This window comes from Pogona vitticeps, chromosome 6 (assembly GCF_051106095.1).
Source record: "Pogona vitticeps strain Pit_001003342236 chromosome 6, PviZW2.1, whole genome shotgun sequence".
In the NCBI taxonomy this organism is placed as follows: Eukaryota; Metazoa; Chordata; class Lepidosauria; order Squamata; family Agamidae; genus Pogona; species Pogona vitticeps.
The window spans coordinates 60,677,375-60,705,296 of record NC_135788.1 but is presented as its reverse complement, the minus strand read 5'-3'; the positions used below and the strand labels follow the sequence as shown (position 1 = coordinate 60,705,296).

General features: G+C 41.5%; 1 long non-coding RNA gene across 1 annotated transcript in view; it reads right to left on the bottom strand.

Moving 5' to 3' along the window:
• Positions 1-27,922, bottom strand: part of LOC144583542 (uncharacterized) — a 39,961-nt gene extending 12,039 nt beyond the window's left edge. Inside the window, exon 1 of the long non-coding RNA XR_013537365.1 lies at positions 1,923-27,922. This is a non-coding gene — a long non-coding RNA (uncharacterized LOC144583542). The remainder of the gene's footprint in view (positions 1-1,922) is intronic.

Genomic DNA, 27,922 nt, shown 5'->3' with positions numbered 1-27,922 from the left:
AAAGGCCCAGCACTCGTGGCCAATAGGCTGATTAATGAAATATTATATCTTTACACAACCTAGACCTCCTCCGCCCTTGACTATCGCCTGAACTCACTACAGTCTGAGCTTTCACCTCCTCTCTTTTTTGCAGTTATTAATTATTATTAGATAATTTAGTTAATCCAATTTCTATTAGTTAATTACATATATAATTAAATTAATTATCACCTCTATCAAAGGCCTGCTCCCAATCCTCAATCCCCATCAAAATTGGAAGCAGTGGTTTCTAAGAAACCACACATCTCACCTGAGTGTTTGCTTTTATTATTATTGTCAATGAAAAATTGATTAAATTGAAATGTGCAAGCTGTCCCCTCTATGTGGGACTGCCCTTAGAACTGGTACAGAGATTGCAACAGGTCCAGAACACGGCAGCCAGATTACTGAGTGAGGTTAGAAAATACCAACATATTTCCCCCACCTTGGCCACCTTACACTGGTTACCTGTTCTCATCTGTCCCAGTATTAAGGTGATGGTATTAACCTACAAGGCCTTAAGCGGTTTGGGACATTGATATCTGGCTGAGTGCCTCCTTCCAGTAAGGTCTGCCCATCCAATAAAATCATCACAGGCAGGGTGTCTGAAAGTTTTGACCCCAAGAGAGGCCCGGAAAATAGCCACCAGAAATTGGGCCTTCTCAACAGATGCTCCACAACTGTGGAATACCTTTCTGCCTGAAGTTCACCCAGCTTCCTCACTAGGCACCTTTAAAAAGGTTATTAAAGACCTGGATGTTCAGACAGGATTTCCCAGAGTAAACAACTACTGATGCAACAGTATGTCCAATAATGCATTAACTTATATGCTGCCATATTTTATGCTATTAATTATATTAATTGTATTGCATTCTTCTCACCTTGTCCTTCACTTTATTTATGATATTTTAATTTGCACTTTAACTCTGATGTTGTATTAGTATTTTATGGTTTTGTTTATTGTTGTAAACCACCCAGAGTGGCCCTGGCTGCCAGATGGGTGCTATATAAATCAAATAAAAAAAAATAAGAATACACTGAGGAAAAACTTCTTGGATTTTCCCTTTGTGGATGGTAGTGTTATTTTGATATTCTTAAAAGGCCTGGAATATAATCAGCCAAGAAGAATTTACTAACTGCAGCAAGAATTGTCCAGAGAGCAGCATATCTGAGAGCTGAGTTATACATAGGCATGTTCATTTCTTGATAATTTCAAATATTCAGGGATTTCTGGTGTGTGCAAATGCATCCACAAGTTAATAATGGAGACAAAACCTCCTTGTCAAATGACAAAGCTTTTCAGTGAAGATTATTCCCATGTTCAGTAGCCGATCATTTAATCTAAATTAATTGATGGACATAGATGTTTTAACTGGAGGTTGAGAATTTTTTGAACTACAGTTCTCAAAAAACCCAGCCACAATGGCTAATGACCAAGGTGCATGGGGTGCTTGTAGTTCAAAGCGCATCTTTTTGTTGGAGTTTTATTTGCAACTCTGCATGCTGTCTGTAGCTAGTGTGACTGGGAGAGACTTTTCTGGGCTGAGGGGATTGTATATCTTTCCAGTACTGATCAATTGTTCCTTTTAGCTTTTGATTTCAAAGACAGCCCCACCTCTGTGCTGAGTATTTCTTTCCCTCTTTTTAGTCTGTTTGTGCCAATTATTTGCTGCTGATTTGTTTAGTTGGTTGCTAAGTATGTGTGCAGTAAAGAAAGCAGCATGTACGTCTATTTTCAAGCAACTGTGTGCAAATAATTTAAAAAACTCCTACAAATGTCTTAAAACATGTTATTGAGACTTTTAAGTATCAGTCAATGAGAAAGGGGTGGACTCCGAAGAACTTGTAGATATTCTCCTGTGTGGATCCCTATACTTCTACTACATAAGAAAAGGAAATTTTACCAGAAATTCAGAACTCTGCAACAATGGTCCAGGCTAACCAAAACGTTTCCCAGTATTCCAGAATTCCAGAAGGAAGGCAACATCTTTTCCTTTGTTCCCCATCTTTTTGTTTGCAGTTATTCCTAAAACGCTGTGATTCTTTATCTCCTCTGACCATTTTGTTGCAATGAAAGAGGCCCGAAAACAAAACAGAGCAAACCCCTTTCCCCCTATTCCTCTAGCTCCTCTTATTTGCTGCATTTCATGTGTTACGTTTCCACAGGGAGCATTTAAACAAAGCTCCTGTGGCCAGGACAAAAAGTCAGCAGTGCTCTTTGCTCAGACTTTCAAAAGGAGTTTCATGGGGTATGTAACACAGCGGCAACATTTGCTTGCCCAAGCATGTTTTCTGCTGACACACTGGTGTTGGCAGTGGTATGTGAATGATATTTGTGTTTGCACATCAAGACTTCCTAGTATTCAACGTAGAGAGCTGTGTGGAAATTTTCTGTACTCAAATATAAAATCTGTTTACTGACCGGGTATGACCTGTGCATAATGGAACTATGGCTCACTGTGTACAAGGTTGTTGTGAGCCATCTTTCTTGTTTTGTAGAGTGCTTAGGACAGTTGCATCATCTGCAAACTCCCACCCTTATGGGCTCCCCATTCCCTTTCTTTTAGCCGAAATTCTGAAGCAGCTTCAAGGGGATAAATCTTCCTAGGGACAAATTATTGTTGTGAGGAATCACCAACATGAAAAGTATTTATGCCAAGTATTGACTTTTCATATTTATAATACACAAAGTATTTATTTTGTAGTAATAAGTATTTTGGGATAGCTTAGGTCTTGAATGGGCAATTAAGATTCTTTAGCTTCATAAAATATTTTTTTATGAAGGTTAAGACTGCTGGATTGATATGCACCAGCACAATGCATACCTTTTTGGAGTCTTTTTTGGAGACAATGACTTTACTGTAGAATGGATAATGATAATCATCTTGTTCCAGCAAGTAAATTCTGACTCCTGGTGGCCCTTCCCAGTGCTTTCTAGGTAGAGAGTACTCAGAAGTGATTTACTGTTCCCCTTTTCCAGGGTCTCTCTGGAACTGTGCAACTTGCCCAAGGATACACAGGCCGACTCTTTTCCCAAGAGGCACAGTGGGGAAATCAAACATCCAGCGTTGGGATCCAGAATCAGATATCAAACACATTTAGCTCTTATGTAGCTGTGCACAAATTACCCTCCAAAATTCTCTAGTCTATTTCTACCAAGAGGAACTTGAGATATAATTTCATCAATTATTTCCGGGGGAAGGAGAAATTCTCCAACAAAATGATAGGACTCACCATTAGAAGCTTTGCTGCTTGTTCTTTGAAATGATACTTGTCTTTTGCAGTGCTACTGCAAATGACAATAACAGCACCTATGTTGGCAATATGGCCACTCTTTTGGCTCCTCCATAATGCCTTCTACTGACTGTCATTCCAGGGTAGAGAGAAATTTTGGTTCTGCACATGTTCATGGTTCTGAACCTTTCCGTGGCTTTCCAAATATTATGGTGGTGGATTTGGCTACAAATAGTTTGCTTTCAAACAAGTTAAAGAAAAATATTTTAAAATAAACAATGCAACCTATCTTCACTGCTCAGAATATGCCAGTATCCTGAAGTCTCTCTATTAAGCCACTTCACAATATCAAAAATTCCCACTGAAATGAGCGAGACAAGATACAGTCACTTGAGCTCAGATAGTATGCCATTTGGATTCAAGCATCACACCGAACGGCGTATTGCACCCTTACTTAACGCCAGGTTACCCTATTTCGCCTGTACCTGATGGCTCCAAAAGAGCCTGTGTAGACATTCTACAGTATTTCAAAACTTCCCCGTGCTGAATGGATGTAGGAAAAGTGCCTACAGTTAAGAATTTGCTAAATAGGAATAACTGTCACAATCACAATGAAAATTCCCTCTTTTCTGTTTAAATTCCTGATTTGTCAAGTCACCATTGCCAGACTGGGCCCAAGACCTCAGTAACGGTGAGGGAAATGTGTTTCCCATTGCTTATCAGAAATTCTTGTATCTCTGTACAGTGGAAGCTGGAGCCCAAGCCTAGCTTTATTTTGTTAAATACTGTGATGATTAATTCTGCTCTGAGTGTCAGAATAATGGCCCCACAATGAATCGGTAATGGGGTTGTGTCTCGATTTAGTCATAGTACACCTACTGAAACCAATGGCACCTATTAAATTTATTGGAATCAGTAAGTTAAGGACAAGCTTCAGAATTACCATGTTTGAGTCCAGCTCATAGTTTTACAATACACCTGTCAGTGCTTTCCATTAGTAAGCATTCTGTTGCTGCTTCTCAAAATGCTTATCCTGCAGATCACTACTTAACCAGTATGGTAGATGTCATCAGCTCCAAAAGAGAAAATCTAAACAAGGAAGCCAGCAAGCAAGTAAGCAAGCAAGCAAACAGCTATTCCATTAATCATAGAGAACATTTACAAGTAATGAGTTGTTAATAAAATATCAGCTGTAAATTATAGTTAATAATACCGTTGTTGTTTAGTCGTTAGTCGTGTCCGACTCTTCGTGACCCAATGAACCAGAGCACACCAGGCCCTCCTATCCTCCACTGCTTCCCGTAGTTGTGCCAATTTCATGTTGGTTGCTTCGCAGACACCGTCCAGCCATCTCATCCTCGGTCGTCCCCTTCTCCTCTTGCCATCACACTTTCCTAACATCAAGGTCTTTTCCAAGGAGTCTTCTCTTCTCATGAGATGGCCAAAGTACTGGAGCCTCAGCTTCAGGATCTGTCCTTCCAGTGAGCACTCAGGGTTGGTTTCCTTTAGAATGGATTGGTTTGATCTCCGTGCAGTCCAGGGGACTCTCAAGAGCCTCCTCCAGCACCACAATTCAAAGGCATCAATTCTTCGGCGGTCTGCTTTCTTTATGGTCCAGCTCTCACTTCCATACGTCACGACCGGAAAAACCATAGCTTTGACTATTCGGACTTTTGTTGGCAAGGTGATGTCTCTGCTCTTTAAGATGCTGTCAAGGTTTGCCATCGCTTTCCTCCCAAGAAGCAGGCGTCTTTTAATTTTGTGGCTGCTGTCTCCATCTGCAGGGATCATTGAGCCCAAGAAAGTAAAATCTGTCACTGCCTCCATATCTTCTCCTTCTATTTGCCAGGAAGTGATGGGACCAGTGGCCATTATCTTAGTTTTTTTGATGTTGAGTTTCAGACCGTTTTTTGCACTCTCCTCTTTCACCCTCATTACAAGGTTCTTTAATTCCTCCTCATTTTCTGCCATCAGAGTTGTATCATCTGCATATCAGAGGTTGTTGATATTTCTTCCGGCAATCTTGATTCTGGTTTGGGATTCCTCCAGTCCAGCCTTCCACATGATGTATTCTGCATATAAGTTAAATAAGCTGGGGGACAATATACAGCCTTGTCGTACTCCTTCCCAATTTTGAACCAATCAGTTGTTCCATATGCAGTTCTAGTTAATAATAACAGTACCATAATTACATTATTTAGCTAGATGAGGAGAGCTATATAAAGGCTATTTTAGTGGGTGTTAGGATTAGGGCGATAGAATACCAACATATTAATAAGGATGTTTATCATAACTTTGTGATTTTTTTTAAAAAAAGTCTTCCAAATTAGGAAGCATATTTACCCTGGTCTGTCCAATTTACCTTATTTCCTATAGGCCAAAAGACTTTAATGACTTTAAAGACTTTAACATGGGCCACACTTTATTGAATATTCATATTTATCCTAAAAGGGAAAGGGGGGTTCTGCTATAGTGCAGAATCAGGTTCTGCAGAGGGTTCACAATGGCCCCCTACCAAACTATGGGCGAGTCTCGAGCACCAAGATCTCATAGTCGTGAAGACAGCGAGAACCTGGTCGGCCCCAGTTTGACCATCCCCAGACCTCAGGTCTCCTTCGTCTTGTTGACTGTTCGTCTGGTAGCGGCCCCAGCGGATCCTCTTCCCCAAGCACTGTAATCACACGATCTGCAGTGCTGGGAGATCAGATAAGCTATACTTTACCTGTGGTTGTGAGGGGACTCACTGGAACCTGTTCTATCTGCACTAAGTCCTATGCCTGTCATCGTGCTTGAGCACCAAAAGCAGTCCCCCCTTGAGGTTGGCTAAAAATATTGCCACACCAGCCAAGGGATGATCGTAGACCAAATAATACTCAAAGTTGGATATGCCGCTTTCAGCCATCTGAGGTCACGAATGACATCCAATATCAGGGCCTTGCCTGCATGCCCGGCCAGATCATTATCACCCAAATGTATGAGCAATACATCAGGGGTTTGCAACCAAATGCAGCCGCTCTGCAAAATTAGCTCCACAGTGGTCTGTGAATCCCCTTCCATACGATTTGAGCTTGAGCTCCAAGTGCCAATTTGCTCCCCCACAATATAATATAATATAATTTATTGTCATTGTAAGTATATACACAGTATACCATACAACGAAATTCACAGACACCCAGAGACCAGACACATGCACACACATAACATTCCCCAAACACTCCCCACCCACTAGAAGTCCCCCACTAAAAATACAAACATCTACACCTCAGGCCAAGTAACACAGTCCAACTAATTATTCACTACTGGTGGTCTTTAAGCTCATTATTAATTGCAATTATAGCTCTAGGATAAAAACTATTTAGAAAACGTGTGGTCCGAGTCTTAATTGTTCTATATCTTCTGCCAGACGGTAACAGTTCAAAAAAGTTATAAGCAGGATGGGAAGAGTCTCTCAGGATGCTGTGTGACTTCCTCAGACAGCGGGATGTGAAGATGTCATCCAGGGTTGGTAGCTGAAGCCCGATGATATTCTGGGCAATTTTAATGGTTCTCTGTAGAGCTTTTTTGTCCGCTACAGAGCTACTCCCAAACCATGCCAGAATGCCATAAGTTAGGACACTCTCAATGGTGCTACGGTAGTAGGACAGAAGTAAATGCTGTGATAAATTTAACTTCCCGAGCATTCTCAGGAAATACAGCCTCTTCTGTGCCTTCTTTATTAGCATGTTGGCATTTATAGTCCATGAGAGGTCCTCTGAGATGTAAGTACCCAGAAATTTAAAACTACCAACTCTCTCCACTTCCTCACCGTTTATGTACAGTGGTAAATGTACATTTCTCTTCCTCCTAAAATCAATTATGAGTTCTTTAGTTTTTTTGATGTTAAGTGTGAGATGATTTTCTTTACACCATAGTATCAATCTTTGTACTTCCTTTCTATAAGCAGACTCATTGTTCTTATTTATGAGTCCCACCACTGTCGTATCATCCGCAAATTTAATAATTGCATTGGTGTTATATAGTGGGGTGCAATCATGTGTGTACAGGGAATAGAGGAAGGGACTCAGCACGCAGCCCTGGGGAGCTCCTGTACTTAGTACCAGGGTAGAAGAATGGTGGGATCCCATCCTTACTGACTGTGGCCTATCTGTCAGAAAATCCTTTATCCACATGCAGATCTCCTGAGGTAATCCCAGGTTGATCATTTTTAAAAACAACCTATTTGGTAGAATGGTGTTAAAAGCAGAGCTATAATCCACAAACAACAGCCTCGCATAAGTTCCCTGTTGTTCTAAGTGGCTCAATACAGTATGGAGTACGATGGACACAGCATCATCAGTAGATCTATTTCTCCTGTATGCAAATTGCCATGGATCCAAAGAAGGTGGAAGACTAGCCTTAATGTAATCCAGCACCAATCTCTCAAAACATTTCATAATAACAGATGTTAAAGCTACTGGTCTATAATCATTGGGAGATACCACAGCTGACTGCTTCGGGACTGGCACTATAATAGATGTCTTCAGGCAAGTGGGGACAGAACACTGCAACAAGGATAGATTGAAAATATCCGTAAAAACGCCAGCTAATTCTGCAGCACAGCCCCTAACAACTCGTCCCATGATTCCATCTGGTCCAGCTGCCTTTCGAATATTAATATTCTGGAAAGCGCGTCTCACATCTGAAATCTGCAGTACTAGTGGTTGTCTGTCGATGGTAGATTCTAGTGATGTATTATGGACAGTAGGTGCTGGAATAATGGTTGTTCCTGTTTCCACCTCAAAACGACTGAAAAATTGATTTAACTGCTCAGCCAAAAAATCACTGCTGCTACACAGACTGTTTTTGTTACTCTGACCAGTGATTTGTCGTAGGCCGTGCCACACTCGGCGAGTGTCAGAACTTTCAAGGTGTTGTTCAATTCTCTGGCTGTACATAGCTTTGGCATCCCTAATGCCCCTTTTCAGTTTAGCTCTGGCCTCGCTATACTGTAGTTCATCACCAGAATGAAAAGCAGCATTTCTGGCTTTTAATAAAAGGCGCACTTCTCTATTTAGCCAAGGCTTGTTGTTAGAAAACACTCGTACTTGTCTTGTTGTAGCAATAACATCGATGCAGCTTTTGATATAAAACAGTACTGTAGAGGCATAAGTATCAACATTGTCCTCCTCAAACAGTGTCCAATCAGTGCTCCTAAAGCAATCTTGAAGTTGCTCAGTTGCATCCACTGGCCACACTTGTATTTCTCTAATTGATGGTCTGATTCTTTTAACAAGGGGTCTGTACGATGGAATCAAAAAAAGAGATATATGATCTGACTGTCCCAAGCTAGGCAATGGCTTCGTCTTATATCCATGCATGATGTTACAATATACCTGATCCAAGGTATTTTCCCCTCTAGTGGGACAGTCCACATACTGATAAAAGTTAGGGAGGACGGTCTTTAAATTGGCTTGATTGAAATCACCTGCTACCACCAGCACTCCATCTGGGTAGGCCTGCTGCTGTTTGCTGATAGCAGTTAACAAACAACTCAAAGCTGTGGTTGTGTTAGCATCAGGAGGTATATATATTATATATTGCTGTTATTATAACAACATTAAACTCACGAGGCAGGTAAAAGGGGCGGCATTTCACTGCCAAATACTCCAAATCATGCAGATTGAGCCGCATATTTTGCTGCCCCGAAAATGTAGCTGTGGCCAAGAATCATGACCAGTCACCTTCTCCCAGACAATACTGGACCTGTAAAGACAAAAAAGTCCAGGCGCCTGCCTAGACGTGAGGGAATGCATGTACATATCTGTGATAAGCTGAAGACGACCAACGTCCTAGACATTCAATGTCATCAGGATGATAACCTAGAGCGGCTACAGTTGAAGCTGCCGCAATTCTAAAAGAATCCCCACCTGCCTAACGTCAAATCCGTCAATTTCCAAAACTGATATTTCATTAGAGGTGATCCATCTTCATGTATGAAGAAGTAATCCTGCCTCTGGTTGCAAAAGATGAAATCTCATAACCAAAAGTTGTTGCATTGGAGTTTAACTTTATAGGATTTTGATTTTGAGGTTCAGCACATTCCTGGGAAGCTGAATGTCATCGCAGACAGCATGCCCAGGATGCATTGTAGAATTTCAGATGTGACAGATGGCTGAAGAAGTGTTTTCTGATTCAATGGTTCCTGAGCATAAAAGGTAAAGGTAAAGGTTCCCCTTTGACAATTTTTGTCCAGTCGTGTTCGACTCTAGGGGGCAGTGCTCATCCCCATTTCCAAGCCATAGAGCCAGCGTTTTGTCCGAAGACAATCTTCCGTGGTCACATGGCCAGTGCGACTTAGACACGGAACGCTGTTACCTTCCCACCAAGGTGGTCCCTATTAATCTACTCGCATTTGCATGCTTTCGAACCGCTAGGTTGGCGGGAGCTGGGACAAGCGATGGGTGCTCACTCCATTGGTTGGATTCGATCTTACGACTGCTTGGTCTTCTGACCCTGCAGCACAGGCTTCTGCAGTTTAGCCCACAGCGCCACCATGTCCCTGATCCTGAGCATAACCAAAGTGTAATTCTGTTTTACTACTAACATGCCTGTTTTCTGCTTTCCAGAGTTCTCTATTCAATTGCTGCTGATAGAACTTTCTCTAGCTCATGCTTGCTAGTTAGAATGCATAATTAAAATTTGCCATTTATTTCATTGTATAACTTTAACATAGAATTAGTGAAATTACTAAGGCAAAATATGTATCCTAGCTTTAGTTTAGTCAAAGATATAGGCTCATATGTAACCCTATATTTTTGAAATTTCAATGGTGGTGTATGATGGAGTTGAAACAGTGTGGGCTAAGCAGTCAGAGAAATGTAAGATGGAGTCAGACAGGGTTCTGTGTGAAGAAGATTCAAGAGACATTGTAATGTTTTCTTTAAGTGCTATGAGAGTGTTTTTCTGAAGACTGGTACAGCATGGTTCGAGATAAAGCTGAAGGTTAGTCAAAGAGGCCTGTGGAAGACTCAGCATTCTGAGCTAATTGGAGAAGAGATAAAACACCTGGATTTTCATGGGAATTGAGGGCGGAGGAAGATGTGCATAGCCCCTTGAGGCTAATTGGTTAACAGACATATGAAGTGTCAAGAAGAAGTCAGGAATTAAAGAATGTAGAAAATGGACGATGGATTATGTGGGAGAAGATTGATTCCATGATGGTGGGAGAGAAAAAGAACTTGGTGGTTTGAGCAAGTAGCTTGAAGGAGAAAGAATGTAAATGAAGAGAAAGAAGGAGGTGGGGCTAGCCCAGCTTAGTAGTGTTTTTATTTTAATGTGGATTGGTTGTTTTATTTAAGTGTAATAATCTTTGAATATGTTCTTTATGCTAAAGCTTGAGCAATATAAACTGATTCTATGAACCTCTATTTTTCTGATTAAAAATAATTATAAAAATTCTTACCAAAGAATTGGTAAATAGGAATAACTGTAACCATCACAATGAAATTTCCCTCTTTTCTCTTTAAATTCCCAATTTGTCAAGTCTCTTGAACAGCAGGGTCTGGCTAAATCCAGGGAGTGGAGAGGGCCACAAACTAGCTACCTTTAAGAGTCCTACCTAACTGAGCTGTTGTGAGTTCTAAGGAATCACAAAGCCCATGTGTCTGTACTTGTAAAGCACTGGGTAAAAGTAAAGTGTTCTTTTAAGGTCAGACTTGTTCAAGGGGCTTATGCTATGCACTGCTGAGGTCTTAGGACTTGCCTCAGAGCAAAGGTGGTAGGTAAGTGGCCTGTTGAACTCTCTGACCGAGTGCTAAGCGCTCCTTACAGCAGTGACTCAATATGCAGTAGAAACCCTGAATGAATTAGTGGGCTATTTGGCTGTCTCATAGCCAGGATGTTCAGGATGTCAGCTGAAGCTGTTTCTCCTGAGAGTAGTAATCATTATAGAAGAAACAACCAAATCAAAAGATAAGAAATGAACAAATGTAAAAAAGGAAGAAATCCTAAATAATAGAGTAGGAAGAAATTTTCATGGTGTAGTGGAAAGAATAATGGACCACGACCCTGGAGAACAGAGTTTGAACCCCTACTCAGCCATGGAAAGTCACTGGGACCGTGGAACTCTACAACTACTCTTTAAGTATCTCACATACCTTGAGAGCCCTCTTGGGGCGCTATAAGTGGATTCTAACTTGATGGCACAGAACACAGACACAGAGAGGTAGAAAATGCTGAACTGGGAGAACAGAAAGAAACTGCTGAAAAAGGAGAAGTAAAACAGTGTGCCCCAAAGGCCTAGAATTAATCCTGATCTAGGTATGAAATATTTGGTTTAAAGCTAGTGCTAAAATATCAGTCATGCCACAACCTTAAAAGAGGTTCAATTCAAATGTTCACAAGTTCCTCCATGAAGAGCTCCCTAAGAAACATTCCATGAAGGATGGAAAATTTGATCCAATGCTTCCATGGATATAGAGTGGCCACACATTTCCCATGGAAAATTGTGAGTTGGGAGCACAGTGACACTTTTTTCAACCACTCACCTTCCTGGGATTTGGTACTGGGAAAGGGCAATATCTCCATGGATGTGAGAGGTCTCATATGATTTCTTCCATATGATCGAGTCCCTGTAACTGTTCTTTATACAACAATTTAAGAGGACCAGAGATTCTGAGAAGTTATGCCATTTACAGTTCAATGTGTTTGCTTAACCACAGTATGCCAATGAGGGCCTTAAATAACAAGTCGTCCTTGACCCTAACATTTTGCTGTACAAATAATGACAAACTATCAAAGAAGATTTAAAAATTGGCTGATGTGGTAAAAGCACTGGTACATAATAAACAAAGTGTAAATAATTGGAGTTAGGAAGTGATTGTTTAGGCTGTTTAACCTTATTTAGGAACCTATCCAGTTGAAGGTAATCAACCTTGAGTGCTCACTGGAAAGACAGATTCTGAAGCTGAGGCTCCAATACTGTGGCCATCTCATCAGAAGAGAAGGCTCCCTGGAAAAGACCCTGATGTTGGGAAAGTGTGAAGGCAAGAGGAGGGGATGACAGAGGACGAGATGGTTGGATAGTGTCACTGAAGCGATCAACATGAATTTGACCAAACTCCAGGAGGCAGTGGAAGACAGGAGGGCCTGACAGTAACAAAGAGTCGGACACGACTTAATGACTAAACAACAACAACATTTAGGCTGTCTTGCCTGAGTGCATCACAGTTCACTGTCCAATACTGACATCTAATGTCTAGCAAGTGTTTTTTTTTTTTTTTGTTCAGTCGTTTAGTCGTGTCCGACTCTTCGTGACCCCATGGACCAGAACACGCCAGGCCCTCCTATCTTCCACTGCCTCCCGGAGTTGTGTCAAATTCATGTTGGTTGCTTCGATGACACTGTCCAACCATCTCATCCTCGGTCTTCCCCTTCTCCTCTTGCCTTCACACTTTCCCAACATCAAAGTCTTTTCCAAGGAGTCTTCTCTTCTCATGAGGTGGCCAAAGTACTGGAGCCTCAGCTTCAGGATCTGTCCTTCCAATGAGCACTCAGGGTTGATTTCCTTTAGAATTGATAGGTTTGTTCTCTTTGCAGTCCAGGGGACTCTCAAGAGTCTCCTCCAGCACCACAATTCAAAGGCATCAATTCTTCGGAGGTCAGCTTTCTTTATGGTCCAGCTCTCACTTCCATACAACACTACAGGAAAAACCATAGCTTTGACTATTCGGACTTTTGTTGGCAAGGTGATGTCTCTGATTTTTAACATGCTGTCAAGGTTTGTCATTGCTTTCCTCCCAAGAAGCAGGCGTCTTTTAATTTCGGGGCTGCTGTCTCCATCTGCAGTGATCATGCAGCCCAGGAAAGTAAAATCTGTCACTGCCTCCATATCTTCCCCTTCTATTTCCCAGGAGGTGATGGGACCAATAGCCATGAGTGGTATCATCTGCATATCGGAGGTGGTTGATATTTCTTCCTGCAATCTTAATTCCAGCTTGGGATTCCTCCAGTCCAGCCTTCCGCATGATGTATTCTGCATATAAGTTAAATAAGCAGGGTGACAGTATACAGCCTTGTCGTACTCCTTTCCCAATTTTGAACCAATCCGTTGTTCCATATCCAGTTCTAACTGTTACTTCCTGTCCCACATATAGGTTTCTCAGGAGATGCCATAGTTTGCTGTGGTCCACACAGTCAAAGGCTTTTGCATAGTCAATGAAGCTGAAGTAGATGTTTTTCTGGAACTCTCTGGCTTTCTCCATAATCCAGCGCATGTTGGCAATTTGGTCTCGAGTTCCTCTGCCCCTTCGGAATCCCGCTTGTACTTCTGGGAGTTCTCAGTCCACATACTGCTGAAGCCTACCTTGTATGATTTTGAGCATAACCTTGCTGGCGTGTGAGATGAGTGCAATTGTCCGGTAGTTGGAGCATTCTTTGGCACTGCCCTTCTTTGGTATTGGGATGTAGACTGATCTTTTCCAGTCCTCTGGCCACTGTTGAGTTTTCCAAACTTGTTGGCATATTGAATGTAGCACCTTAACAGCATCATCCTTTAAGATTTTAAATAGTTCAACTGGAATACCATCACCTCTACTGGCCTTGTTGTTAGCCAGGCTTTCTAAGGCCCACTTGACCTCACTCTCCAGGATGTCTGGCTCTAGGTCAGCAACTATATTGTCTGGGTTGTCCGGGATATCCAAAACTTTCTGATATAATTCCTCTGTGTATTCTTGCCACCTCTTCTTGATGTCTTCTGCTTCTGTGAGGTCCCTTCCATTTTTGTCTTTTATCATGTCCATCTTTGCACAAAATTTTCCTCTAATATCTCCAATTTTCCTGAACAGATCTCTGGTTTTTCCTTTTCTGTTAGTTTCCTCTATTTATTTGCATTGTTCATTTAAGAAGGCCCTCTTGTCTCTCCTTGCTATTCTTTGGAAGTCTGCATTCAATTTTCTGTAACTTTCCCTATCTCCCCTGCATTTTGTTTCCCTTCTCTTTTCTGCTATTTGTAAGGCCTCGTTGGACAGCCACTTTGCTTTCTTGCATTTCCTTTTCTTTGGGATGGTTTTTGTTGCTGCCTCCTGTACAATGTTACGAGCCTCTATCCAAAGTTCTTCAGGCACTCTGTCCACCAAATCTAGTTCCTTAAATCTGTTCTCCACTTCTACTGTGTATTTGTAAGGGATTTGGTTTAGATTATACCTGAGTGGCCCAGTGGTTTTTCCTACTCTCTTCGGTTTAAGCTTGAATTTTGCTATGAGAAGCTGATGATCAGAGCCACAATCAGCTCCAGGTCTTGTTTTTGCTGACTGTATAGAGCTTCTCCATCTTTGGCTGCAGAGAATATAGTCAATCTGATTTCGATGTTGCCCATCTGGTGATTTCCATGTGTAGAGTCGCCTCTTGTGTTGTTGGAAAAGGGTTTTTGTGATGACCAGCTTGTTCTCTTGAGAAAACTCTATTAGCCTTTGCCCTGCTTTGTTCTGAACTTCAAGGCCAAACTTCCCTGTTGTTCCTTTTATCTCTTGACTCCCTACCTTAGCATTCCAGTCCCCCAGAATGAGAAGAACATCCTTCTTCGGTGTCAGTTCTAGAAGGTGTTGTAAATCTTCATAAAAATTGTTCAATTTCAGTCTCCTCAGCAATGGAGGTTGGTGCATAAACTTGGATTATTGTGATGTTGAAAGGTCTGCCTTGGGTACGTATTGACATAATTCTATCATTTTTGAGATTATATCCCATTACGGCTTTTCCCACTCTTTTGTTGACTATGAGGGCTACTCCATTCCTTCTACGGGATTCTTGCCCACAATAGTAGACATGATAATCATCTGAGTTAAAATCACCCATTCCCATCCATTTTAGTTCACTGATGCCCAGAATGTCGATGTTTATTCTTGCCATCTCCTGTTTGACCACCTCCAGCTTCCCAAGGTTCATAGATCTTACATTCCAGGTTCCTATGCAGTATTTTTCTTTCCAGCATCGGACTTTCCTTTCACTTCCAGGCACGTCCACAGCTGAGCGTCCTTTCGGCTTTGGCCCATCCACTTCATCAGCTCTGGAGCTACTTGTCCTTGTCCTCCGCTCTTCCTCAGTAGCATGTTGGACGCCTTTTGACCTGAGGGTCCCATCTTCCAGTGTCATATCTTTTAGCCTTTTGTTTCTGATCATGGGGCATTCTTGGCAAAGATGCTGGAGTGGAATTGCCGGTTCCTACCCCAGGTGGATTGCGTTTAGTCGGAACTCTCCACTATGACCTGTCCGTCTTGGGTGGCCCTGCACGGCATAGCCCATAGCTTCTCTGAGTTACTCAAGCCCCCTCGCCACGACAAGGCAGCAATCCATGAAGGGGCTAGCAAGTGTGCCCCAACAAATATTTTATGCAGAGCTCTATTATTCATCAAATTGTATTCACTACAAAACAGGAAGGAACAAGGAAGAAGGAACAAGAAAATGTTTGAATTGATTCTTCTTTCCAAGAGTGAGGTTTTGAGCACACTCTTAGGCATGTTTAGTTGGACATTTAATCTTCATGTGTCCAATGTCTGCAGGACTGCAGCCTTACACTACCGTCCAGGGCATATCTACTCAGAAATAAATCACAGTATTGACTCCAGGTTTTGGAGGACCTTTAGACATGATGCTTTTAGTAATCCCCTTTCCTCCAGTGAGTTTACCTTCCCTCCAGCACTGCCACTGGTAGTTGCTGCCTTGTCCCCCTTGTCCTCCTCTCAGCACATTTTCAAGCCCTCTTTGCAGTGTCCTATACACCAGTAGTTGTCTGTACAGGTTGCTATCTATCTTGAAGGACATTCTTATGTCCAAATTCCATGTTGACAGTTGACTCAGAGCCTGTCCACACTAGCATATAGATACAGCCTATGGATTGTTGAAGGCATGGTTTAGGTTGGAGAAAAAGCCCACTTCTGCTTGTGTTTATATTTCGATCGAGCCATCTTTACCCTTTAAGAGCTGTCACACACCTTTCTGGCCTAGTGGTAGGGCATAAATTCTTGTTGGCACGCTCTGTATACCCAGGGGGAACCAACTTCCAGCAGCCTCAGTACTGCAGCTGCATATTCGGAGCAAGAGGTGGGGGAGAAGAAGAGAAGGGAAGCAGGAAGGGAGGAAGGGAGAAAATGCAATGACAGGGAAAAAAAGGAGAGAGGCGACAATTGAGGAAAGCACTTAATTGGTAGCTCTTCAGGTTACAAGGGGTTGTTTGCTGTTTGGACAGGAAGAGTGTGGCAAATGGCACATTGCTCCTCCCCACAACCTTGACAGACCTTTTGTAGCTTGATCCACCTTGCACCCAAAACAGCCAGTCTGGACAGACCCAATGTAGAATGTGGTTAAAGACATGTCCGAGTGAGACTCTGGTAGCCGAGTACAAAGGCAGTGCACAACTAATTGGAAAAACAAATAAACCACATTTTTAACAGTCTGGTTAAACAGAGGAAACAGCTGGTTACAGTATAAAGGCTTTCATAAAATGCTACTGTAACTAACTGCATTTACACACAATACTAAAGTTCTATTCCACATCTCAAGGCGAAAAATGTAATGCTGAGAAAGTTGTGAACTGCTTCATGATTAGGAACACAGCTGCCCTGAACAGACATACCACTTCACTAAGTGCTGCAAATACACATGGACAAAGAGACACACTCCGAGGACTGAGAAGAGCTTATCTGTTCTGAATTGTAGAGTGTTTTTATTCTATTTCACAAACATTTGTCTTGATACAGGGGAGTTTGTTGAGACACTGGGGCATCCTGTGCTCCTGGTTCTGTTGCCTAAGGGACAACTGGGAGTGTGGGAATTACCTTCATACATAGGGGAGCCTGCAGTGAAGGTGAAACAGAATGGACAACCCACGCTTCTCCCTTGTAGCCAGTTGGCCAGCATCACCACAGACTAAAGCACCCTGCAGTTCTGGATTGTGGGGTCTGATGGGACACTGCAAATCTTTGCTAATAATAATGCCCACAATATGGAGCTAGAACAATGGGAACAAATATGGAAAACAAATATAAAATTAACCAAATTTGTTACTTTTAAAGAGAATATTTACAAAATGTTTTATAGATGGTACTTGACACCCATAACGTTAGCTAAAATGAATGCCCAAATATCAAATCTATGTTGGAAGTGTAAACAGAAGGATCATTCTGTCATATGTGGTGGATTTGTAAAAAAGCGCCAAAATATTGGAACAAAGTCAGGCTGTTGTTACAAGAGGTTCTTGAAAGCCCAGTCCCTATGAAACCTGAATTATTTTTATTAAATATCTTGCCGGGTTCAATGGATCTGGCAAAAACATATTTAAGCGTTCATATTATAACAGCCACAAGATTAGTTTTTGCAAAACACTGGAAGGAACCTGAGATTCCGCAAACAGAGGAATTGATAGCCAAAATTTTTTAAATTGCAGAAATGGACAAATTATCAGAATGTCTAGATGAAACAAGGAAAAAGAACCACCAGAAATGTTGGGAAAAACCATATGTATGTTTTCAAAATAGAAAGAGCAACTGATAATATAAAAATATAGACAGCCATGTAACTAATGATTAGATTAATATTAAATATGTCCAATTTCGATTGTATAAGATATTGAAAGTATAATTTGAATGAATCATATACTATATAGGAAATATATTAATATCTTGTAAGGTACTTTTTCAAACTCTCACACATTTTATCCCTATCCCCATTGATAAGAAAAAAAATGGAAATAAATAATAGTTCAGCAATTAGGGAAGAAATGAGCAACAGTGCTGTTTACAACTCTGGAGACAAGATGAGATTTGATTCAACCAGAATGTACTTAATAATTACACTTAATAATGAGCTTAAAGACCACCAGTAGTGAATAGTTGAATAGTGTTACTTAGTCTGCAGTGAGATGTTCGTATTCTTAGTGGGGGATTTTAGTGGGTGGGGAGTGTTTGGGGATTTTTTTAATGTGTGTGCATGTGGGTCTGGTCTCTGGGTGTCTGTGAATTTTGTTGTATCAGTATACTGTGTATATACTTACAATGATAATAAATTTGATTTTTTAAATTTGATTTGAGTTGAATGTTAAGACAACAATCACATTTCAGAAACTTGACATTAATTTAAGATGTCTGAGAAGATTGCTCAGAAACTTGGGGGCAGAGTAGGGGTAAATTGGGCATGGAATGCACCCTAATACTCCCACCCTCAGCCAGGAAAGCCTTATCCTTTCTTCTGAGTCTGAGGCATGAAGTCTATCTCTAAGCTGCTCCTCTGTTCATTGAGCTCTTCTCCCTCAATGTGTTATCTGATCTGATCTAAGAAAGTGTTGTGTAAGGCTAGATATCCGGTGTGTGCTCCTATTCCTGTCTTGATAGCTCAGTGAACTAGGTATCAAGCCAGGAATTAGATTCCCACTGTGCTTCCTGGACGAGGCGTCAACCTGCATGGCTCTGGGCAAGAGACATGGTCCCAGAGTGCTCCCAGGAGAAGGGAATGGTAAACTTGGTGGGATGACTCCCAGGACTGGAATACAGCAATTGAGGGATATAAACTGATCGAAAAGAACAGAGAGAATAAAAAGGAGGTGGAGTATATGTCAAAAATACACATCCCTTCACAGAAATACAGGAGGAGGAGATTGACTGTCCCACCGAGAGCATCTGGATCAATCCAGTTAGGGCAAAAAACAAACAAACAAACAAAAAAAAAACACTACACACAAAAGGAACTTGGTCGTTGGAGTTTACTACCGACCACACAATCAAAGAGAGGAAGCGGACAAAACTTTTGAAAAACAAACGGCAGGGTTTTCAAAGAGACACAATGTAGCAGTGATGGGAGATTTCAGTTATCCAGATATATGTTGGGAGGCAAAATCTGCCAAGTATGGCCCTTCCAAGAAATTCCTGGCTTGTGTAGCTGATAATTTTCTCCTACAAAAAGTGGAGAAAGAAACCAGAGGATTTGCGATCCTTGACTTGATTCTGATCAACAGAGATGACTTAGTGGGGGAAGTGGCAGTAAGGGGAACTCTAGGCGAGAATGACCATGATATTCTAGAATTCTTGGTTTCAAAGGAAATGAAAGCAGGGTGTAGCCACACATGTCTGCTGGATTTTAAAAAAAGCCAATTTTAATAATCTCAGAACAAGGATAAGTAAGGCCCCATGGCAGGAGACCTAACAAGAAAAGGAATCCAAGAAGAGTGGGAGGTTCTAAAAAAAGAAATCCTATAGGCACAACTACAAAAAATTCTAACAAGAAAAAAGGTGGGAGGTGGCTTCACAAAGAGCTCAGGGAGGACCTAAAAACAAAAAAAGACATGTACAGGAAATGGAAAGCCAAGCCACCAAGGATGAGTACAGAGAATAGCAAGGAACTGCAGGGATGGCATTAGGAGGGCAAAAGCTGAGAATGAGCTCAGGTTAGCTAGAGACATTAAAAGCAATACAAATTCATTCTTCAGGTATGTGAGTAGCAAAAGACAAACAAAAGACATAGTGGTACAGCTCCACAATGGAGATGGAAAAATGATAACACATGAAAGAGAAAAGGCAGAGGTGCTCAATTCCTATTTTAGTTCAGTTTTTTCCCATAAGACAGACTTTGAACTTTCAAACAAATTGTAAGTGCAAGTGTGTTTGTGTGTGTGTGGGGGGGGGGACAGGATTGCAGCTAGATATAAACAAATAGTCAAGGAACACCTTACCACCTTGAACAAGTTGGTTCAGGCTGGATGAACTGCATCCGAGATTACTGAAGGAAGTGGCTGAAGAACTCTCAGAACCGCTATTATTTTCTTCAAAACATGGGAAATGGGTGAGGTGCCGGAGGATTGGAGGAGGGCCAATGTTGTCCCTATCTCTGTTTTATCATTCCCCATCTTGAACACACCATACTGTATTATTGAATTAATTGTTTAATGGTTATTATGTTTTATTATATTTTATGGTTTTGTGATATTTGTAAGCTGCTCCGAGTAGATGCTGTCTGGGGTGGGTGGGTGTAAAAATCTAACAAATAAATAAATAAATAAATAAATAAATAAATAAATAAATAAATAAATAAATCTTCAAAAAGGGCAAAAAAGAGGAACCTGGGAACTACAGGCCAGTCAGCGTGACATCAATCCCAGAAAAAATTCTGGAACAGATCGTATAGTGGTCATTGTGCAAGCACCTAGAAAACAATGCAGTAATAATTAGAAGCCAACACGGATTTCTCAAGAACAAATTCTGCCAGACTAATCTGATCTCAGTTTTTAATCAGATAACCTTTCTGATAGACAGAGGGAATGCTGTAGACACAGTATATCTTGACTCCAGCAAAGCTTTTGACAAAGTGTCCCATGATATCCTGAATAGCAAGCTAACTAGGTGTGGGCTGGGTAGATCAAGTGTCAGTTGGATACACAATTGGCTACAGAATAATGAGGGTGATGATTAATGGGTCCTTCTCCAACTGGGAGGAGGTCACAAGTGGGGTACCCCAAGGCTCAGCCCTGGGCCTGGTGCTCTTCAATATTTTTATTAATGATTTGGATGAGGGAGTACAGGGAATGCTTGTCAAATTTGCAGATGATTACCAAATTGGGCGGAATAGCTAATACCCTAGAACACAGAAACAAAATTCAAAATGTCCTTGATAGGATGGAGCACTAGGCCAAAAGCAACAGAATGAAATTCAGTAGGGATGAGTGCAAAGTACTGCACCTTGGAAAAAGAAACCAACTGCACAATTACAAGATGGGGGATACCTGGCTCAGCAAAACTATGAGAAAGAAGGGTCTTGGAATCGTTGTAGATCACAAGCTAAATATGAGCCAACAGTGTGATGTGGCTACAAAAAAGGCAAATGCTATTTTAGGCTGCATTAATAGAAGTATAGTTTCCAAAACCCGCAAGGTGCTAGTCCCCCTCTATTCAGCACTGGTTAGGCCTCACCTTGAGTATTATGTCCAGTTCTGGACACCACACTTCAAGGATGTTAACAAATTGGAACAACTTTAAAGGAGGGCCACAAGGACGATCAGGGGGCTGAAAACCAAGCTTTATGAGGAAAGGCTGAAAGAACTGGACATGTTTAGCCTTTAGAAAAGAAGACTGAGGGGTGATATGATAGTACTTTTCAAGTATTTGAAAGGCTCTCATACAGAGAAGGGACAAGATCTGTTCTCGATCATCTCAGAGTGCAGGAGATGCAACAATTGGCTCAGGTTAAAGGAAGCCAGATTTCGGTTGAATACTAGGAAAACATCCTGTTAGAGCAGCACGACAGTGGAATCAGTTACCTTGGGAGTTGAGGAGTGCTCCAACACTGGAGGCATTCAAGAAAAATCACCTGGCAGACGTGCTTTGATTGTATTCCTGCACTGAGCAGGGGGTTGGACTTGATGGCCTTGTAGGCCCCTTCCAACTTCACTTTTCTATGATTCTGTGACTGAGTATCCTGTACTCAGACAACCCTGGAAAAGATTTTCATGAGATGGCATTGACTTGACGGCATGATTATTATGCCAAATTATGATTGTTATTAGTGTTCCAGTGTCTTGCCCCATAGTGTATGAGGAGAAGGCAGTTAGCTTCTTTCCTAATTAGCCTCTATGGTAGTGCCTTTTACAACAAGCAATGATTTTTGTGGCAAAGGCATCATGCTGGTTTCTTTGTCAGAACAGCGGATGAGGGACGGCTACATTGGTCAACTGAAGCTCTGGCAATTCTACCCTGCAACTTCCTGGGGAAAGGATTCCTGAGGAAAATGCATACCAGACTTTCTTGGAAAGGACTGTGAGCTCAGTTCTGGGATGGAAAGTGAATTTCCAAGGTGCTTAGGATGTGCTCTTAACCCTTTTAATTATCATTATTATTGCTCAATGTCCTGTTCTACCTACCTCAATCTACTTTTTGCATCTTGCTTAGCTTGGTGGATCTCAGAGTTCTGGATAAAAACCTCACGTGTTCCCAGAAACCTGATGTTTGCCTGCTTCTGGTTTAAACTATTCTTTTTTTCCTACATAAGTACTTGCAGGATTAGTATCAATCTTGTTTTCTGTGGCAAAGAGATTCAAATGCCTGGAACAATATAATAAGTAATAAATATGGCTTTAAAAAACTTTCTGAAATGGAAAAGGTACTCAAGATCCACTGGTTACTGAAGAGCACCAAAGAATTACAGAAGATCATTCTATGTTTTATAGATTCCAGGAAAGCCTTTGACTGTGTGAACCATGAGAAACATTGGGTTGCCTCAGCTTTTGATTGTCCGGATGCATACCGTAACCTATATTGTAGACAAGAAGCTACTGTTAGATAAGAATATGGAGAGAGGCAAAAGTGTCAGGCAAGGGTGTATTTTATCCCCTTATCTGTACAGTCTGTAATGCAGAACATATACTGAAAGCCAAACTAGATTCAGATGTAGGAGGAGTGAAAACTGGTGGAAGAAACATTAATAATTTAAGATATGCAGATGACACTGTCTTATGGGCAGAAAGCAGCATTGACCTGAAATGACTTCTAGTGAAAGCGAAAGAAGAAAGTGCTAAAGAAGGACTGCAGTTAAAAATTAGGAAGACCAAAATCATGACTACAGAAGAACTATACAACTTTAACATTGACAATGGAGCAATTGAAACCATTTGAGATGCTGCTCAATCCAAATGGAGACTACAGCCAATACATCAGAAGATTGAGACTTGGAAGGCCAGTAATGAAAGAATTTGAAAAAATAATGAAGTGTACAGATGTGTCACTGGGGGCTAAGACCATGATCATCCATACATTTGTATTTATATGTATGGTGTGCAAATGCTGTACAGTAAAGAAAGGTGACAGAAAAAAATTGATTTATTTTCAAACATGGTGCAGGAGGAGAGCTTTGTGGCTTGCCATAAAGACAAACAAGTGGGTCCTAAATCAAATCAAGTCTCAACAATCTCTGGAGGCAAACATGTTGAAACTGAGACTGTCCTACTTTGGGCAAATCTTGAGAAGGCAAGATTCTCCAGATAAGATACTGATGCTGGGAAAGGTTGGAAGCAGGAGGAAAAGAGGAGAACAAATATCAGATGGATTGAGTCCCTAAAGGAAAACATAGGCTTGAGTTCAGCAGGTTTTTGAGAACAGAATATTTTGAAGAACTCTCATTCACAGGCTCGCCAAAAGTTGGAGGCAACCTGACAGAACATAACAGGAACATCGACACAATTTTGGCATGGGTGCCATAATTTTCCACTGAAGACCAGTTAGAGAGGCTTCATATTTCCTTGAACTCTGAATGCAGAGCACCAGCATGTATGAGCAACATAGGACCCTTCAGATATTTTTGGACCACAGCTCTCGTGAACTGTAGGCACCATATCCAATACTGAGAGATGGTGGGAGCTGCAGTCGGAAATGATCTGGTGAGCCACAGACTCCTCACCTTTCTTCTACACTCATCGGGGGAAAGAGTCCTCTTGATACTGGGGAAAGTATTCCCCTGCCCCAGGTGAGGCGGCATTTGAGCCTTAGTATATGAAGTCAAAGGAAGGGCACTGAGCAGTGGTGGGATTGAAATAAATTAACAATAGGTTCTATGTCCTAATGACCATTTTAACTATACCAAAAGATATACCGAAAGGTTGTTTAATAATTCACGCAATACTGCAATAAGAATAGTAAAAGAGGTACAGACAACTAGATTATGTTTAAAGGAAGATTTTTAATATTAAATACCTGAAAAACAGTTATTGAATATATTTCCATATTTGAAGAAAGAAAGGGGGGAGAGAGAAATCACTCTCAAAATGGGAGAGAGAGACATTCACACATCCAGGTCAAGCGCTTGAAGCGTGCAAGATTTAATAAAAGATTGAGCAGAGCTGTAGGAAGAGTCATGGCATCAAACCCCTGAAAACAACAAACATAGCTTGAAGGCATTGATAGAGAAAGAGACAAGCCAGCTTAAATAAACACTACATTGGCCCTGTCACAACAGGGACCCGGCAAAAACAGAGGGTAACCATGCCGGGGATAATTTAATAATTTAATGTAAATAAAATCCCTCCTGCAGGGATGTTTGCTAGCCATTTTATCCCAGGAGTTTCCCTACTTCTCCAAGCAAAAGGCAAAAGAAAGGAAAGACCAAGTTCTAGCTTAAATAATTCTGGAAATTTTTATTAGAACTCCGAGATCCATCAGCCTGGGAGGAAAAAAACAAAGCCTGGAGGGAAAAAAGCAAAACAAAAAAACATACTTCATTCATTCCATTGCGCTTGGCCAGAATTTTAAGGACAACTATTTGCAGTCCCTTTTTGGGGGGGAAGGTCAGCTTTCAGCAACCCCCCTGGCAATTCTGGGGACCCTCACCAGCAAAAAGCACATACACATATCCATACACACTGGCCCTCATGGGGCCTAAAAATATAAATATTTTTCCACCATTCAATCCAAAGAGATTTAAAAAAAACACAAATAAATGAGGAAGAAACTGGCCCAATATACCTTCTATCTAGATATTTGTTGTTTAGTCGTTTAGTCATGTCCAACTCTTCATGACCCCATGGACCAGAGCACGCCAGGCCCTCCTGTCCTCCACCGCCTCTCGGAGTTGGGTCAAATTCAAGTTGGTCGCTTCAATGACACTGTCCATACATCTGGTCCTCTGTTGTCCCCTTCTCCTCTCGCCTTCATAATTTCCTAACATCAGTGTCTTTTCCAGGGAGTCTTCTCATCAGATGGCCAAAGTATTGGACTCTCAACTTCAGGATCTGTCCTTCCCATGAGCACACAGGGTTGATTTCCTGCAAAATGGATAGGTTTGTTCTCCTTGCAATCCAGGGGCCTCTCAAGAGTCTCCTTCAGCACCACAATTCAAAAGCATCAATTCTTCGGCATTCAGCTTTATTTATTGTCCAGCTCTCACTTCCGTACATCACTACAGGAAAAACCATAGCTTTGACTATTCGGACTTTTGTTGGCAAGGTGATGTCTCTGCTTTTTAAGATGCTGATGAGGTTTGTCATCGCTTTCCTCCCAAGAAGCAGGCGTCTTTTAATTTCGCGGCTGCTATCACCATCTGCAGTGATCATGCAGCCCAAGAAAGTAAAATCTGTCACTACCTCCATATCTTCCCCTTCTATTTTCCAGGAGGTGATGGGACCAGTAGCCATGATCTTAGTTTTTTTGATGTTGAGTTTCAGACCGTTTTTTGCACTCTCCTCTTTCACCCTCATTACAAGGTTCTTTAGTTCCTCCTCACTTTCTGCCATCAGAGTGGTATCAACTGCATATCTGAGGTCGTTGATATTCCTTCCAGCAATCTTAATTCTGGTTTGGGATTCCTCCAGTCCAGCCTTTTGCATGATGTATTCCACATATAAGTTAAATGAGCAGGGGGACAAGATACAGCCTTGTCATACTCCGTTCCCAATTTTGAACCAATCAGTTGTTCCATATCCAGTTCTAACTGTTGCTTCCTGTTCCACGTATAGCTTTCTCAGGAGATAGATAAGGTGGTCAGGCACTCCCATTTCTTTAAGGACTTGCCATAGTTTGCTGTGATCCACACAGTCAAAGGCTGTGGAAGAGAAGTAGATGTTTTTCTGGAATTCTCTGGCTTTCTCCATAATCCAGCACATATTAGCAATTTGGTCTCTAGTTCCTCTGCCCCTTCGAAATCCAGCTTGTACTTCTAGGAGTTCTCGGTCCACATATTGCTGAAGCCTACCTTGTAGGATTTTGAGCATAACCTTGCTAGAGTGTGAAATGAGTGCAATTGTCCGGTAGTTGGAGCATTCTTTGGCACTGCCCTTCTTTGGTATTGGGATGTAGACTGATCTTTTCCAGTCCTCTGGCCACTGTTGAGTTTTCCAAACTTGCTGGCATATTGCGTGTAGCACCTTAACAGTGTCATCTTTTAAGATTTTAAATAGTTCAACTGGAATGCCATCACCTCCACTGGCCTTGTTGTTAGACAAGCTTTCTAAGGCCCCCTTGACTTCATTTTTCAAAATGTCTGGCTCAAGGTCAGCAACCACACTATCTGGGTTGTCAGGCATATGCAAATCTTTCTAGTATAATTCCTCTGTGTATTCTTGCCACCTCTTCTTGATGTCTTCTGCTTCTGTGAGGTCTCTCCCATTTTTGTCCTTTATCATGTCCATCTTTGCACAAAATGTTCCTTGAATTATCTCCAATGTTCTTGAACAGATCTCTGTTTTTTTCCCTTCTATTATTTTCCTCTACTTATTTGCATTGTTCATTTAAAAAGGCCCACTTCTCTCTCCTTGCTATTCTTTGGAAGTCTGCTTTCAATTTTCTGTAACTTTCCCTATGTCCCTTGCATTTCGTTCCCCTTCTCTTCTCTGCTATTTATAAAGCCTCGTTGGACAGCCACTTTGCTTTTTTGTATTTCCTTTTCTTTGGGATGGTTTTTGTTGCTGCCTCTTGTACAATGTTACGAGCTCTATCCAAAGTTCTTCAGGCACTCTGTCCACCAAACTGAGTTCCTTAAATCTGTTCTTCACTTCCACTGTGTATTCACAAGGGATTTGGTTTAGATTATACCTGAGGAGCCCAGTGGTTTTTCCTACTCTCTTCAGTCTAAGCTTGAATTTTGCTATGAGAAGCTGATGATCAGAGCCGCAGTCAGCTCCAGGTCTTGTTTTTGCTGACTGTATAGAGCTTCTCCATCTTTGGCTGCAGAGAATATAATCAATCTGATTAAGGTTTTGGCCATCTGGTGATGTCCATGTGTAGAGTCGCCTCTTGTGTTGTTGGAAGAGTGTGATGACCAGCTTGTTCTCTTGACAAAACTCTATTAATAGCCTTTTTGAACTCATTTTGAACTCCAAGGCCAAACTTCCCCTCACTTTCCAACCTGAGGGTCCCATCTTCCAGCGTCATATCTTTTAGCCTTTTGTTTCTGATCATGGGGCGTTCTTGGCAAAGATACTGGAGTGGAATTGCTGGTTCCTACTCCAGGTGGATTGCGTTTAGTCGTTTAGCACTATGACCTGTATGTCTTGGGTGTCCCTGCACGGCATAGCCCATAGCTTTTCTGAGTTACTCAAGCCCCTTCGCCATGACAAGGCAGCAATCCATGAAGGGGCTATCTAAATATATATACACATAAATAAGTCTTCTACTTTTATTCAACGCTCCTGGGTCTGACAAACAGATAGAAAGACCTTTTTTTAAAAAAAGGTGGAGAAAAAATGAAGAGAAAAAACTTTTCATAAAAAGTCTACAAACGGTTCCCCACCCTTTTAAGAAGCGATTCTGACCCCATTCAAAAAGCCAAAAGACAGGATTCCGCCGCTACCCACCCCCACCCCCACCCCCCAAAAGAGAGAAAATTACCTCTAGTCCTTCTTAATGGTGAAACATAGATTTGGGGGAAATGTTCGGAAAGGGAAGGAGGGCGGGGGAAAGGATGTGGACAGCTTGCCTTTAAAAAAGAAGGAAAAAAAGCCAGAGGCAAAAAAAGAAGGAAAAAATCCTTCCGAGGTCGGTAAAATGAGTACCCAGCTTGCTGGGGGGGCAATGTGTAGCCTTTATAATTAAAATTGTAAACCGCCCGGAGAGTGCTTGTAGCGCTATGGGGCGGTATATAAATCCAATAAATAAATAAATAAATAAATATAAATAAAAAAAGCCAGAGGCAATTCCATGCGGGACTTAGTCACGCTGAAAAAAAAGAGGAA